Source organism: Pelodiscus sinensis, chromosome 23 (genome assembly GCF_049634645.1).
Source record: "Pelodiscus sinensis isolate JC-2024 chromosome 23, ASM4963464v1, whole genome shotgun sequence".
NCBI lineage: Eukaryota > Metazoa > Chordata > Testudines > Trionychidae > Pelodiscus > Pelodiscus sinensis.
The window spans coordinates 25,851,623-25,866,810 of NC_134733.1; the positions used below are offsets into that span (position 1 = coordinate 25,851,623).

At 44.0% G+C, this 15,188-nt stretch overlaps 1 protein-coding gene across 1 annotated transcript in view; it reads left to right on the plus strand.

Moving 5' to 3' along the window:
- The first annotated feature begins 108 nt into the window (after nt 1-108).
- Nucleotides 109-15,188, plus strand: part of SLC45A1 (solute carrier family 45 member 1) — a 311,140-nt gene continuing 296,060 nt past the window's right edge. Inside the window, exons 1-2 of the mRNA XM_075906383.1 lie at nt 109-146; nt 5,239-5,309. The gene's annotated coding sequence lies outside the window, so the exon portion shown is untranslated. The remainder of the gene's footprint in view (nt 147-5,238; nt 5,310-15,188) is intronic.

Sequence of the window (15,188 nt, forward strand, 5' to 3'; positions counted from 1 at the left end):
TTCCTGTCACGCCCTGCGGGGGCGGGGCTGAGTCTAATTCTCAGGGGTGCAGCGCCCTGTACCTCCCGCGCGTGCGCAGAGTGCTGGGCCCCATGGGCGGGAACGCAGCCGGGGAGCGTTGCGCGGTGGGCTGAGTCGCGCCTGAGGTACAGCTGGGGCGGGCTTGCCCTGGCTGAGGGGCAGGGGCGGAGCTGTGAGCTCTAGGACGGGAGCCCAGAGCCAGGGGGTAGGTGCAGGAGAGGGTGAGGAGTGTGAGCCCAGACCAGCTCTCGGACCCCGCCTGGAGCCCGTCCCGCCCCTCGCGCACCGCAGCGCCTTGCTCCAGCCTGACCCCTCCCGCACCCCGAGACCCAGTGGTTGCCGCGGAGTCACGGGCAAGTCCCGAGCACCCCTCCAGGGCTGTGTGTGGCCCACAGCCCCGTGGGGAGAAGTGACCCCCCCAGACTGTCCTTTACAGAGGGCTTTAAATCTCCCATGATGGAGGTTCCACGACCTCCTGAGGCAGCTTGTTCCAGAGCTTCACCACCCGGGCAGGACGTTTTTCTCTAATAGCCAAAATAAAGTACCCGTGCTGCAATCTGAGCCCCTTAATTCCTGCTCCGTTTTCCTTGTAACAACCTTTACGTGTTGCAGAACTGCTACTATGCCCCTCCCAGTCTTCTCCAGACTGAAAATACCGATTTCCGCCCCCCCCCGTTGCTTCTGGGGAGGTAATAGTGTAGTCATTGAACCGAGAAGCAAAAGCTTATAGTTACATCTCTCTTTCTCCCCTCTCTCCCTCCTCCTCCCCCTCCCCCCCCCAGTAATTTTTTTAGCAGGCTGGCCAGCAGCCTGGCTCAGTTCCCGCTTGTGCCAAGTCTGGGAGCTCAGCCCTTCCGCTGGACAGGGGCTGCTGCCTCTGTATTAGAGGCAGTGGCGCGGAGTGACAGGTAGCTGGTCTGTGAGGGGAGCTATTTTTTGAGGCAGCAGCTCAGGGTGGCAAGGGACTCCTCAGGAGTGGGGCTGGAGTGCACTGGTTGTTGGCCCCACCCCCAAGGAATATAGAATAGTCGAGTAACCAATAGGAATTCATGAGGTTAATGAACTATTCAGTTAGCCAATATTTAATGTCCCTAATTCGCTCATAATTCATGTTTTCTAATACAGCCGCTCCCCGAGTTGCGAATGGTCAAGTTACGATCGTTCGTGCTTATGACCAAAGTTCCCATGGAGCGGTCGTAAAGGCGGTCCCTGAGTTACGAACGTGACCCGCGCTTACGAACAGCATGGTCGCGTGTAACTCAGGGTACGTCTAGACTACATGCCTCTGGCGACAGAGGCATGTAGATTAGACTACCTGGCATAGGAAAATGAAGCGGCGATTTAAATAATCGCCACTTCATTTAAATTTACATGGCTGCCGTGCTGAGCCGATCAGCTGTTTGTCGGCTCAGCGTGGTAGTCTGGACGCGCGGGTGTCGACATCAAAGGCATTTGTCGACCTCCCAGGTATGCCTCCTGGGATGAGGCATACCTGGGAGGTCGACAAATGCCTTTGATGTCGACCGCCTCTGTCGCCAGAGGCATGTAGTCTAGACATACCCTTGTCAGTGGGGTCCGAGTTACGAACGGATCGAGTTATGGCCAAGTGTTTGGTCCGTAACTTGTTCGTAACTCGGGAAGAGGCTGTAATTTTTGTGAACACATTCAGATTTAATAGAATGTTGATAACTCCTATATTAACTAAGATCTGTCTTTCTACAGATATGGCCAAGAACTCAGAGTGCCTGGGAGGAAAAAAACAGACTTTAAAACAAAAAAGGACCATTATGATCATTAAGTTTGAACTCCTGCATAACACAGGCCACAGAACCTCACTCATGTTCCCTCTAATCTTTTCCATCCATGTGTAGAATAAATTTTTATGTGTACCAAGGCAGATGCAAATGTGAACCACCAGTAGAAACAAAAACCTAACTCTGGATGCTTTGTTAATCATCTGGGCAGCATATGAATCTCTCCTGAATGGCCTCACAAAGGCACAGCTTACAGGGACCACTGTATATCACCCCTCAAAAAATTGCATCAATCCCTTAGAAAGCTCTCTAGTCTGGATTAAAAGATTTAAATAAACAGAATGGTTTACTCAAGCTTAAACCCTGGAAGACAGACATGATTTTGGTAGGAAGTGACAGACATTTGGAAGAGGGGACTGAAACCTTGTCCTCCGTAGAGGATAAGATTCGAAGACAGGGGTTGGCAACATATGGCACACATGCCATAAGTGGTATGCAAGATGATATTCAGTGTCATATGCAATAAATGGGCTCCCCTTTGTTCCCCTCACACCTGCAACAGGGAGCCCATGCTGGCGAACCAGCATTGCGTCCCCTGCAAGGTTAGAGCCTGCGCCAACTTCCTGTCCAGGGGGGAAGCCCTGAGGTCCCGTGCTGGATCCAGATTGCGGGGAAGAGTGCACATAGCTCCTCCCTTTCCCGTAGCAGCACACACACTGCCTTATCCACTCTACCTTCCCCTGTGCTTTGGAGAGGTGGGACACGGGAGCTGTGAGGCCTCCCCCTACCTCAGAGGCTAGGGTAGGAGCCCAAGTGGGGCGTGTGATGTAGAGAGCCCCTTCTCCCCTCCCAGAAGAGCAGCGCAGCCAAGGCAGGAGGGTGCGCTCAAGTTCATCTCTTCTGAAAGGTTGCCAACTCCTGTTCTAACTCATCTGCCCATCAAGGAAATGTGCAGTCTGAGCATCATTGCTAGATAACACAGACTGTAAGGCTACATCTACACTGGCCCCTTTTCCGGAAGGGGCATGTAAATTTCACCTATCGTAGTAGGGAAATCCGCGGGGGATTTAAATATCCCCCGCGGCATTTAAATAAAAATGTCCGCCGCTTTTTTCCGGCTTTTAAAAAAGCCGGAAAAGAGCGTCTACACTGGCCCCGATCCTCCGGAAAAAGCGCCCTTTTCCGGAGGCTCTTATTCCTACTTCAAAGTAGGAATAAGAGCCTCCGGAAAAGGGCGCTTTTTCCGGAGGATCGGGGCCAGTGTAGACGCTCTTTTCCGGCTTTTTTAAAAGCCGGAAAAAAGCGGCGGACATTTTTATTTAAATGCCGCGGGGGATATTTAAATCCCCCGCGGATTTCCCTACTACGATAGGTGAAATTTACATGCCCCTTCCGGAAAAGGGGCCAGTGTAGACGTAGCCCGCCTGTGTGAGGATGACTACCATCTCCAGGTGGCCAGACCATTCTGCTCTTTGAGACAATGACCTTTTCATCATGATTGATGTTTTTCTCAGTTTCAGTTTACCTTTCTGGTAGTGAAAATGAAGTCAGTATGGAAATTCAACATGTATAACATATAACCACTGGCATATTAAGAGACAGAGCACATTGCTCTAAGCTTTACATGGTCCATTGGCTTCCTATTTATTTCTGGATCCAGTTTTTATTAATGTCATATCAAATTAAAATCCTCATCCCACTCTATTAATTCTCTAAAGATGATTGCTAATCTTACACTGTGTTGTATATTAGTATTGCTTTCAGTGGGACTACTTAATATGAATAACAGGCAAAATTAGACCATGGTTATTATTAAAGAGATTGCCTATCCAGCTGCTACTCACTGAAATTTTGCATTTGACAGAACCAAGATGAGAGTCTTGGGATCCAGGAACAGAGTTTTCTGGGTGGCTAATTAGAGTGCCATCTGTGTAGGGCAAGAAATGTTTATGGTATGTTTGTACTGATACAATGTGTCCCCAATCCTAACGGGCAATAGCACTGTAATACGAATAAAAATAGTAAGGTTCCTAACAGTGGAACTCATGACTGCAAATGATCAAACTGAGTTCAAGTGTGAATGTTTTCAGAACACAATACAATCTCCGGATGAAAATGCCCTGCTCTCCTCTAAAACTGCCAGCTACTGAAAATCAGGTGGGAAAAGAGTAGGAAGAAGACGATGAAAAGGGGAAAAACAAAGTGAAAGAAGCATGGAGCGTTGGAGAGAGCCAGGTATTTTTGGATAATTTAATATCGTGATATCATGGCAGATCCTGTATTCAGTTCCTATAAGCCATAGCAATAGGGATGTTAGAAATAAAAAGATCACTAGGATCATATTAGTGCAAATAATAGGCAGGAAAAATGGAGAGAGCCACAACAAAGTAGAGACTTTCTAAATTAAGTCTCTGCTATTATTTTTAATTTACTTCTTCTGGGAAGTCAGCTGTCTAAGTTCCAAGGGGCAACAATGCACCGTTTGTTGCAGTAGGTGATGTTTATTGAACTGGGCCTTCAATCTAGGGTTGTTTTTTTTTCTTTAGAGGCAAGTGGGTAGCTAACTGAACTATGCAGACTCATTTCAGGAAGAGCTGCATAGGAAGGGAATGTTCCATGAAACTCAGGGAACAGAAGCCTCATTGTTCCACTTTGAGGATTTTTCTTCGTTTATACTGTACCCTAGCACACCTTGATTTTCTGTTGACACTAATATACATTGTTAATCCTGCTTTTAACTAGATAATCTGTTGGTCTCCTAGTTGACTGGCATGCTTGAAACTCAGGTACATTGAAAGTTATTGAATATTTTAAGAAAAGATCATGTTTGATTTCTTGACTTGACCTTGGTTTACAATGTCCTCTACTCAGCTGCAGTTTATAAAGCCACATACAATCAGCAACCTGCCGCAGTTGCTAATGTTCTGAGAATTGTCCCTTAAGACAATATTTTTCTGAAAATAAGAACTAAAATGATTAAAGCTTCTGAATTTTATGTTTAATAATAATGCTCTTCTATTTCAGCATCTCCTTTTATCCACCAGGCTCACAAAGTACAGATCTGGGTGTGATCCTGCAGTCCTTAGGAAAAGCACCTGTTGAAAGGCACCATATTTAGGAATGACTTCTCCATCACTGTAGGAAACACAGACACTCTACAAAACATGGTAGGGCTGGAGCAGTCTTCCCTGTAATCTGAGTGTTTGAGCAGCCACCAGGAGAGAGTCAAATGCTGCCCAGCTTAATAGCAGAATGCCCAGAGCTGGACTTTATTTCTGCTGGTGGTGCACATTAGAACATGCCATGATGCACATAACAAAATTTGTTCTGTATGTGGCTAGAAAAAATTAGAACATTGGCTGTAAGTGAAGGACAACACAATATTCATTGAAATTCACCGATAATTTTAGATGGGCAAAATAATCTAGGTTAAACATCTTTTTTTTTTTTTTTTTTTTAACAGAAGGTATCACATCAGTTTTAATGTCCCAGATGGCCAGGATTTAAGTTTTACATCTCATCTAAGAAACACCGGTAAGGGCTTTTTAATATTACAATAGCACATTTTAAAATATTTTGACATTTATAATTACTACTCACTGCAATTGCATCCATTAAAGGAATGGGCCAAATAATTCTCAAACTTCTTGCAGGTTATTTGAGTTAGCACTTTTCATTAGAAACTGGTTTGTGTTTCCAGCTGATGTATGTGTATATATACATATACACACACACACATTTACAGAGCAGTCCTCTGGAATATAATGGGCTATATTACACAGACAATAAAATCCCTTTTACAAATGTCTGTGGAATAATTGACATATATATATATCAAGGTTAGCATTTTATACTAAGTTATGTAAGTAGTTCTAAAGTAGTTTCTGTAGAACCTATCACATTTTTATGGAATTCTATTTGTTTAACTGTTGTTAAATTCTACAGGATTTTTTTATAAAGGTATGGAGAGCCACAAATGTGATTTGAAGTCTGTGTGCTCATCCATTTCATTCATAAGGCGATGGGAAGGAATGGTGCCCTGCCTTCCAACTTAATACAATGGAATAAATATTAAATAACTGCGATGACAACTGAGTAAATAAAAAGGCATCACCAAAAACATTTGTATAACTTTTGCTACCTCCAAATCTGGCTGCTCTTTTCTCGTGATCTGTCCTTGAATTCTGTTCAGTGAGGTCTGGCCAAAAAATAGAAAATAGTTTAGAACTGAATTAATCATTTGTTTGATATTTCTCCTTGTGTTTCTCAATTGTCTTTTTAATATTTGTTTCAACTGTAGCTTCACTTCTCTGCTTTTCTATTAAGGCTTATTTTTGTCCTCAAAATCAGATTCTGAGTTCTTCCTAGTGAATATTGTCAGGTACCATACACACATTTCCTGTAATTCTCTCTAGTTCCTAATTCTACTTCTAGAACTGGATTTTCCATCTGTTCTACCTTATAACCATTACTATTTATTATGAGAAAATGCAGAGATTATTGATTGATTGATTTATTCAAGTGTGTGTAGATGAATATTACCTAAAAAAAATCCAAGAGAGTAATTTCTGTAAATTTCATTACAAAAACAGTATTTCTGCCTGTTAAAAATACTTACACCATTTACTTAATATTCTTACTCAATATTTTTCCTGAAGACTAGGCAGAAATCTGTATTGTGACTCATTAGCTAAGCCACCAGGGTGTGCTCACTCTCCCTTCTAAGAAAGGACAAACCCTACACTAGGAGATTCCAGAAATTCCAATCTCAAAGTCCACAATGCAATGGGATACATACATTGTGTAATCTCTCTCTCCAGCCAACCAAAAGGAGAATGTTATATTTCTTTTTACTGGCATTATCACAAAGGGGATGGGACATTTGGGAATCTCATATGTGATGTTCACAGTAACAGTTCCTTTTATTTTTGGAAAAAACTGAACACTTTTGTTCACTTGGAGTAATTTTTTTCCTGTGCAATAAAAATAATTTTGAAGGGCCCTCTGTTTTCTTCATGTTCCTGATACACTGAAAATGAAAAGTTTAAACTGGTTACCACCAGGGCCAAAACTCATAGGATTGAAATACCTTGAGAATGCTCTCATTAAGGTCTATCGCCTTTCTCCCTCTTTCAGTGATAATGAGGAAAGCTTGGGCTTTCTTTAATTGTAGGACAAAATAATCTAAGGGTTTTATTCTTAACAAATGTTCTCAAACTCTGTGCTCATAAAGGTTTAGTCAGTTAAACTTTGAAGGCTTAAAATGTCTAGTTAACTGGCCAATATCATGATAGCAGTTACACTGAGTAGCGACTAGGAATGTAAACCTTAACTGTGTTGAGCCCACAACATGTAAAAGTGATTTTATTTTGGGGAGGAGATAGGAAGCTCAAGCACTCAAGTAATTTTTTACTTTACCCACATAATAACTTGCGGAAAACTGAACTAGTTTTGGCTGGTACACCATGCTGTTTGTTTCATGAATATCTATTTTTTTGAATGTGTGATACGCTGCCTAATTTTTCTTTTAACCATAAATACTTCAAAGGCCTGGTTTATACCATAAACTCCACCTTTTATGTCTGAATTTGAGCATAATCCCCTACCTTCTACAGTAAGTGAGCTAAGGGAGGAACTATCTTAAGCTGTTTCTTTTCTTAGTTTGCTATACCTTGAATGTTGCCATAACAGAACACACTTTGTTTTAAACGGTACCATCTGAGTTCCTGAAAAGGAAAATGCATATCCTTATGACTTGTCTGTTCCTGGGTCTTTGAGAGTTCTGTTTCACAGCCAGGCAGAGGCAGTCCTTGGAAGTCTTCCACTAACAGATGCCCCTTTCCAAAGTTTTATGCAATGATTAATCCATGCCAGCATGGAAAGTTCTGTTGGAATGCTTTGTATGCTATAGGAATTCACAATACTCTTGCAAGGTACATCGCAATGTAGACAGATCCAATGGAACAATAATAATTCCTGACAACACAATATATTTAACATAAGAATGACCCTACTGGATCAGACTAGAGGTCCGTCTAGGCCAATATCCTGTCTTCCGACAGTGGTCAATGCCAGATGGCCCAGAGGGAGTGAACAGAACAGGGAATCTTCAAGCCATCTGTCTCCCTTCACGCATTCCTAGCTTCTGACAGAGGCTAGGGACGCCATTCCTACCCATCCTGGTTAATAGCCATTGATGGACTGAACCTCCATGAATTGAATCCTGTTAAAATCCTGGTCTTCACAACATCCCTTGGCAAGGAGTTCCACAGGCTGACTGTGCGCTGTGTGACGAAAAACTTCCTTTGTTTGTTTTAAACCTGCTACCTATTAATTTCATTTGGTGACCCCTTAGTTCTTATGTTATGGGAACAAGTAAGTCATGATTTTATACACCTCTATCATATCCCCCCTTAGTCTCCTCTTTTCTAAGATGAAAAGTCCCAGTCTTTTTAATTTCTCTTCAGATGTGACCTATTTCATACCCCTAATAATTTTTGTTGCCCTTTTCGGAAACTTTTCCAGTGCCATCTTTTTTTTGAGATGAGGTGACCATGTCTGTACATGGTATTCAAGATATGGGCATACCATGGTTTTATATAGAGGCAATTAGATGTTTTCTGTCTTATTATCTGTCCCTTTTTTAATGATTTCTAACATTCTGTTTGCTTTTTTGACTGCCTCTGCACACTGAGTGGATGTTTTCAGAGAACTATCCACAATGACTTCTAGATCTTGCTCTTGAGTAGTTATAGCTAAATTAGTCCCCATCATTTTGTATGTATAGTTGGGATTATTTTTTCCAATGTGCATTTACATTTATCACCATGAAATTTCATTTGCCATTTTGTTGCCCAATCACATTTCTACAGCACCTTTCATCTGAGGACCTCAAAGTGCTTCACAGATATTAAAGAATTGAATATTAGTAGTGATGGTATAATGCAGAATCTAATCTGGGACTTCTGGAGCCTGAGCCTCTATCACTTGAGCTAAAAGCCAGCTGGCTCTCAGTTAAGGCAGTAGAGCACATTCACTCTTCCTCTCTGTAAGTGGTCTAAGTGCCAATACTTGGGGCAGTGAATCACATCCAGAAAGTGTGTGGGTTCAGTGGCACTTGGAAAGCAGTGTGCAGTAAAATGATTGCAGCAAATAACAAATTGGCCATTTCCTTGTACAAAGCGAGTGCTGCATTCCTAGGTCCAAATGTGGTATGTGAGGGTATAAAAGGCAGCACTAACAAATGCATCCGCTAGCTTCTATTTGATCTGGAGGAAACCCAGAATGGTAATAAATATTCCCTGGAGGTAAGAATGCCTGATCTCCTTTTGTAACATAAAGGCAAGAGGAAGGATGAAACCAACTCTATCTTTTCTGACCATCGGCATTTTGTTATCTTTCCTTTGGGGCATCCTATATAGCTTCCTTTCAATGGCAATAGCTCTCCCCCTTGGGTTCTCATTCTTATTGGTGGATGGCTCTGTTATAGTCCTTATCAGTTAGGTCTGCTGCTATAACACCATTCAAATAAAGGTTGTGGGGGGGGGGGAAGGGGGAAGTGGCAGAGTTTTTCTGCAAGTTAGTTGGATGCATGTGAAAAATAATGAAGAGTTTATCTAAAGCTGGGTGGGTGCACGAGCAGGCAAACTGGTTTTACTTTATGGAAAGAGAGAAAACATGGAAAATGAAAGTTAGGCCTTAACAACAGAGAGAAAAAGAGGGGTGAGGCAGGGAACTCAGTCAACTTTGTGCACTGCACTGGGGCGAGATGCAGTGGGGGTAGGTCCTCTACTCTGGGGTGAGATTCTGTATTACAGTATGTGGGGGCAGGCCCGTACACAGGAATTTCTGTGTATGCTTTTTTGTAAAGGTGGACCACAAAGGTGCAAATGTACCCCCAGCCATGGCCCCCCAAGTCAGTGAGCTCCAGCCAGTTAGAGGAAGGCAGGAGTGGCACACTGCCTGAGCCTCCCTCCTCCATGCCCTTGTCGGGTGGGGGAAGGTTGTGGCTAATTCTCCCCTCCCTCCCCGGGAACGAGGCCCAGCCCTGTCCCTGGTCTTGCTCCTGTGGGAGGGGAATTAGCCCCAGCTCCCTTCCCCAGCCAGCCGGAGCATGGGGGAGGGAGGCTGGTTGGGGCAACATGTTGTCCCAGCTTTCCCCAGCCCAACCTGAATCTGCCCCATGGGACCATAGAATTTTAGAACTGGAAGGGGCCTTGAGAGGTCAACAAATGCAGTCCCCTCCCCTAATGGCAGGACGAAGCACCATCTAGATCAGGGCTCCTCAGCACGTGGCCTGTGGGCCACATGTGGCCTACGGCCCATTTGTTTGCAGCCCGCGGTGCAGTTTGGGTTTACGCAGGGCTCAACCCGGTGCCCGTGGGTGGGAGCCAAAACAAAAAAGTAGTCCATATAATGGTCTTCTGTTGTTATACGTTTTAGTAGTTTAATGAGCAATGACAGTCCAGGAATTTAAAATGATGTCATATGGGTGGAAATCAGGTAAATATTGCATTTTATTAATATCAGCAGAACTAATTTAAGTGGGGCCTGTGTTTTGTGTAGTCTTATCTTAATCTTTCTATTCATGCCTGTCAGCAGGAAAGAAGCTATTTGCATATATATTTGCATGTGTATGCAACCACACTTAAGTAGTGGCCTTCTGCATGTTCTGTGAGTATCATTGTGGCCCTTGGAGCTTCCAAAGTTAACTAGTCCTGATTTAGATCATCCCTGATAGATGTCTGTCTACCCTGCTCTTAAATATATCCAGTGTTAGAAATTCCACAACCCCCTAGGCCTAGGCAATTGATTCCAGTGTTTAACCACCCTGACAGTTAGGAAGTGTTTCCTAATGTCCAATCTAAACCTCCCTTGCTGCAATTTAAGCCCATTGCTTGTCCTATCATCAGAGGCCAAGGAGAACAATTTTTCTCCCTTCTCATTGTAACACCCTTTTAGATACTTGAAAACTGCTATCATATCCCCTTTCAGTTTTCTCTTTTCTAAACTAAACAAGCCCGATTCTTTCAGTTTTCACTCAACTCATGTTTTCTAGGCCTTTAATTATTTTAGTTGCTCTTCTCTGGACCTTCTCCAGTTTCTCCACATCTTTCTTGAACTGTAGTGCCCAGAACTGGACACAATACTCCAACTGAGGCCTAATCAGTGCAGAGTAGAGCGGAAGAATGACTTCTCGTGTCTTGCTCACAACACTCCTGTTAATGCATCCCCAAATCATGTTTGCTTTTTTTCGCAAAACTGTCACATTGTTGACTCATATTTAGCTTGTGTTCCACTATAACCCCATGCCTCCTAGGTCCCATTCTGCAGTATTCTTCTTAGACAGTTGCTTCTCATTCTGTGTGTGTGAAACTGATTGTTCCTTCCTTCGTGGAGTACTTTGCATTTGTCTTTATTAAACTTCATCCTATTTACCTCAGATCATTTCTCCAGTTTGTCTGGGTTATTTTGAATTTTGACCATGGAAAGGTGCATTCACACCCTTCGTATCCCTCCTGCTTACGGGCCTGATAGCTAATTCTTCTATGCAGTGTCATTGTAGACATGTCAGTCCCAAGATAATAGACGAGGTGAGGCAATCTGTAATATTAATGCATCCAGCTGGTCTATGGGTAAGTCTACACTGCACGGCTATTTCGGGATACCAGAGGTATCCCGAAATAGCTACCCCGCATCTATACAAGCCGCCTGCTATTTCGAAATATTTTTTGAAATAACAGACGTGCTGTTTCGGCATCCTGGTAAACCTTGTTGCATGAAGGTGAAGGAAGGGCTTGAAATAGCATGTTATTTTAAAATTTGGCGCTGCATAGATGATCCAAATTTCAAAATATGCTATTTTGAGTTTAGGGTGCTGTGTGGATGAACCCTTTAGTAGCTAAAGGTTAATATTCTGCCTCTCTAAATTCCCTCTTCAATGTCTCATGGTTACTCTCCTCCACTTCCTGACCTAAACTGTTGTGTAGTGTTGATACTTCACCAATTCAGCTTTGGGACACATTGCCAAGCTGCATCAAGGAGCCCTACAGCCCATTTTACCACTGCTGTGCACCTTGTGTCAGTAAAGGTGTGCAGAATGCCACCAACACCCATGAGTTGTATTTCACACCCTCTTTGCACACTGTTGCACATGTATCAGTGACAACACAAGGAGCCAGAAATGCAGATTTGGACCTACTGCATAGGGGAGCTTCATAAAGAGCTTGCGTTTCAGAGGTGTGGCGTATCTGTGTCTCGCTTTAACTCTTGTGGTAGTTGGGACTGATCAGCATCTCTGCAAGGCAGGCTCACAAAGGGTACCTAGCCAGATGTCCTCTCCCAGCAGTAAGTTGCCATCAGTGTAAATCCATTGACTTGGTGAGGTGAGGAGGAGGAGAATGTGGCCCCAGATCTAAGTGATGTGGCTAGTTATTGCCCTGTGCCTGTGTTGTAAGTACCATGGTTCTCTGTTAAATGAACCTTGATGTATGTTTTCTTGCCCTTCAGCTCTGCAGAAAGCATGACTCTGAAACAGTGTTGTGAGCTGCTGCTGTGACTAACAGGTCCTTGTGCTGTACAGCCCAACCCTGTGCAGAGCATGTGAAATGGCATCTTCCATGCCTAGTTCTCCAGCTACTCACAGAGTCTATCTCCAATACTCATTCCAAAGCCATGCTCCCCAAGGCTCAATATTTGGAAAGGAGTCATGATACTCATGTAGAGTTTTCTGTAGCTTCTTATTTATTCTATGTATACTTCTGTAAAATTATTGATTATAAATAACAACCATCTTTAAAAAGCCCAAGGTGCTGCCTGTGTTATGTCTGTGCAAACTACAGATGGTCCAAGCCATGTATTGGCATCTGAGTAAGGTAGGGGTATTCTTGTGCACTGCCCTTCACTTACTGTGAGACCAGCGCAGGGACCCTTCCTTACTTTGAGTGAGGAGGACTGGCTGCAGCTCTGTCAGCACAGAACAGTCCAAGTTTTGCATCCTGAGGGAGAGGGAGGAGGGAAATGAACCCCTGCCTTCCCCTATCCAGCTGGAGCACAGGAGAGGGAGGCTGGTGCAATATGCCACTTCTGCCTTTACTGGCCTGCAGGAGCACAGGAGAGGGAGGCTGATGCACCGTGTCACTTTTCCCTTTTGTGGCCAGCTGGAGCACAGGTGAGGGAGGCAGGTGTAGCTTGCCAGTTCTGCCTTTCCTGGCTGGCTGGAACACAGGGAAGGGAGGCTGTTGTAGTGTGCTGCTTCTACCTTCCCCCAGCCAGCTAAAGCATTGGGGAGGGAGGCTGGTGTAGTGCTGCATCTGCCTTTCCCAGCTGGCCGGAGCACAGGGGAGGGAGGCTGGTGCAGCGTGCCGCTTGTACCTTCCCCATTCTGGCCAGAGCACTGGGGGACAATGGCAGGCTGTGAGGGGGGTGTTTGCACCCATGGCACCTCCTTGCGTTAGGGATGATAAATTTCGATTAGCTGATAAGGTTGCCTCTGCCTTGAAGTGTTACTATAGTTCAAAGGTGGAGGTGCTGTGGGGAGCACGGGGACAGCAGGACATGGCCCTGCGCTCCCCATAGCATTTCAAAGCGGCAGCGCCTCATGGAGCCCGGGTCTCCTGCTGACCTGAGCTCCATGCAACACTGTCACTTTGAAACACCGTGGGGAGCCCGGCATCAGGCTTCTTGCAGCGTTTCAAAGCAGCAGCACCTCGTGGAGCCCAGGCTCCATGCAGTGCTGCTGTTTTGAAGCACCCCATTTCCTCCTTGCCTCTCCCCCGCCCTGCTGCCTCTTTCTGATAGAGACAGAAGGGGGTAGGAGGAATGACTAGTTGACTAGTGTGTTGTCTGTCCGATAAGCATTTCCTTATCAGATACAGTAGTTGACTACTTGACTAGTCGTTCACATTCTTACCCTGTGTATGACTTGGGGGGGCCAGTTGTACTATAAGGCATGTGGTTAGTACATTGCAGCAAGGTGTGGTGCACTGTAGGGATTGTATTTGATTGAGTGCTGCACTGGACTGGACTGCAAAGAATTGGGGTTTGAATGGAGCATTGTACTAAGGTGTGGTGCACTATGTTGGGGAATCTGAGTCATTCAAAATACCCCCCTCTCCCCGCCCATCCCCTTCATCTGCCTATATTCATGAGGCCAAGAGCTGTTAAGGGGGCACTTGCCTTGCATATGGTCCTAATAGCTCAGAGGGCTATCATCACAGGGCAGTGCAAACAGAGCACCTTTGAACTTTGGAATGCTGATTTTACCCTGACAGGACACGGCCTCCAAACTAATTTCTGCAATACCCTGAGAACACTCAATATCCCATTTTTAAAAAATCCTTGACAGTGTCTGGGCATCTTTGGCCCAGCAAAGAATTGTCCTTGATTCTGGATACATCCCTACAAGATCTCCACACCATTTATCAGTGGGTCCCGTTTCCTTTCGGAGCTATGTTAGAGGATTTTTAGGAACCACCCTCCTCTGCTTTGATTAGCCATGCTCCAGATCCATTTCTTCACAGTCAAAACCTTGCTATTTAGTCCTGAATTTTTACTTTCCTGACTCACTAATAGGAGCAGATGTTTTCCATTTTCTAAGTGCTGGCTGTAAAAAGAATTTTCACATGCCACTTCTAGTCATTTCCGATGGGTCATGAATCTGAACAGCGTTAGGAGTTTGAAAAAAAATGCTAACATCTCTTTTAAGATCGCAGCCTGATTAGTCAAAACTAACCTTTCTACCAGATTGCAGTTCATTAACATGGGAAGTAGAAAGCTTTATATTTTTGCATTAATTTCCCTTTTTAACTATAGGATGTGCCATAGACCTTATTGCATGTTAATTCTGTGGATAACAATTTCCTCTGTGACCAAGCATCTCTAAATAGTAATCTCCTTGTTTTGCAGTACTGGCTGCTATAACGTTACTAAGCCTGGCATGGGTTGTTTGTGGAGATGTCCTTGAACAGGGGCTTGGTTTTATTTCTAAATCTGGATGAACATGAATTACGGCTGGTTATTTCCTTAAGCAAAGATGAGCAGTTTAGTCATTCTTTACTCCTTAATAATAATAAGAAAGGGTGACCATGGCAAATCATCAATGAAGAAAACTAACGATAAGAAATTGATGCAATTTGTTCATTGATCACAGTTATGCTAAAACCCTACATTATCTGCATTATAAACCATGTGCACAGACACATTCACGTTTCATTTAAACATCCTTTTGCAGAGTAAACATGTTGGCTTTTGAGTTATTTGATCTTTATATATTTTTTAAAACAAGAGTAGGGTCAAACACAGTAAGGGACAATATAGCAATGTGATGCAGCACAAACCATTCCCACCATCTAATAGGTAATACTGGCCCAATTCTGAAAACCATACAGAAGTGGGTTTTGCCCACGAAAGCTC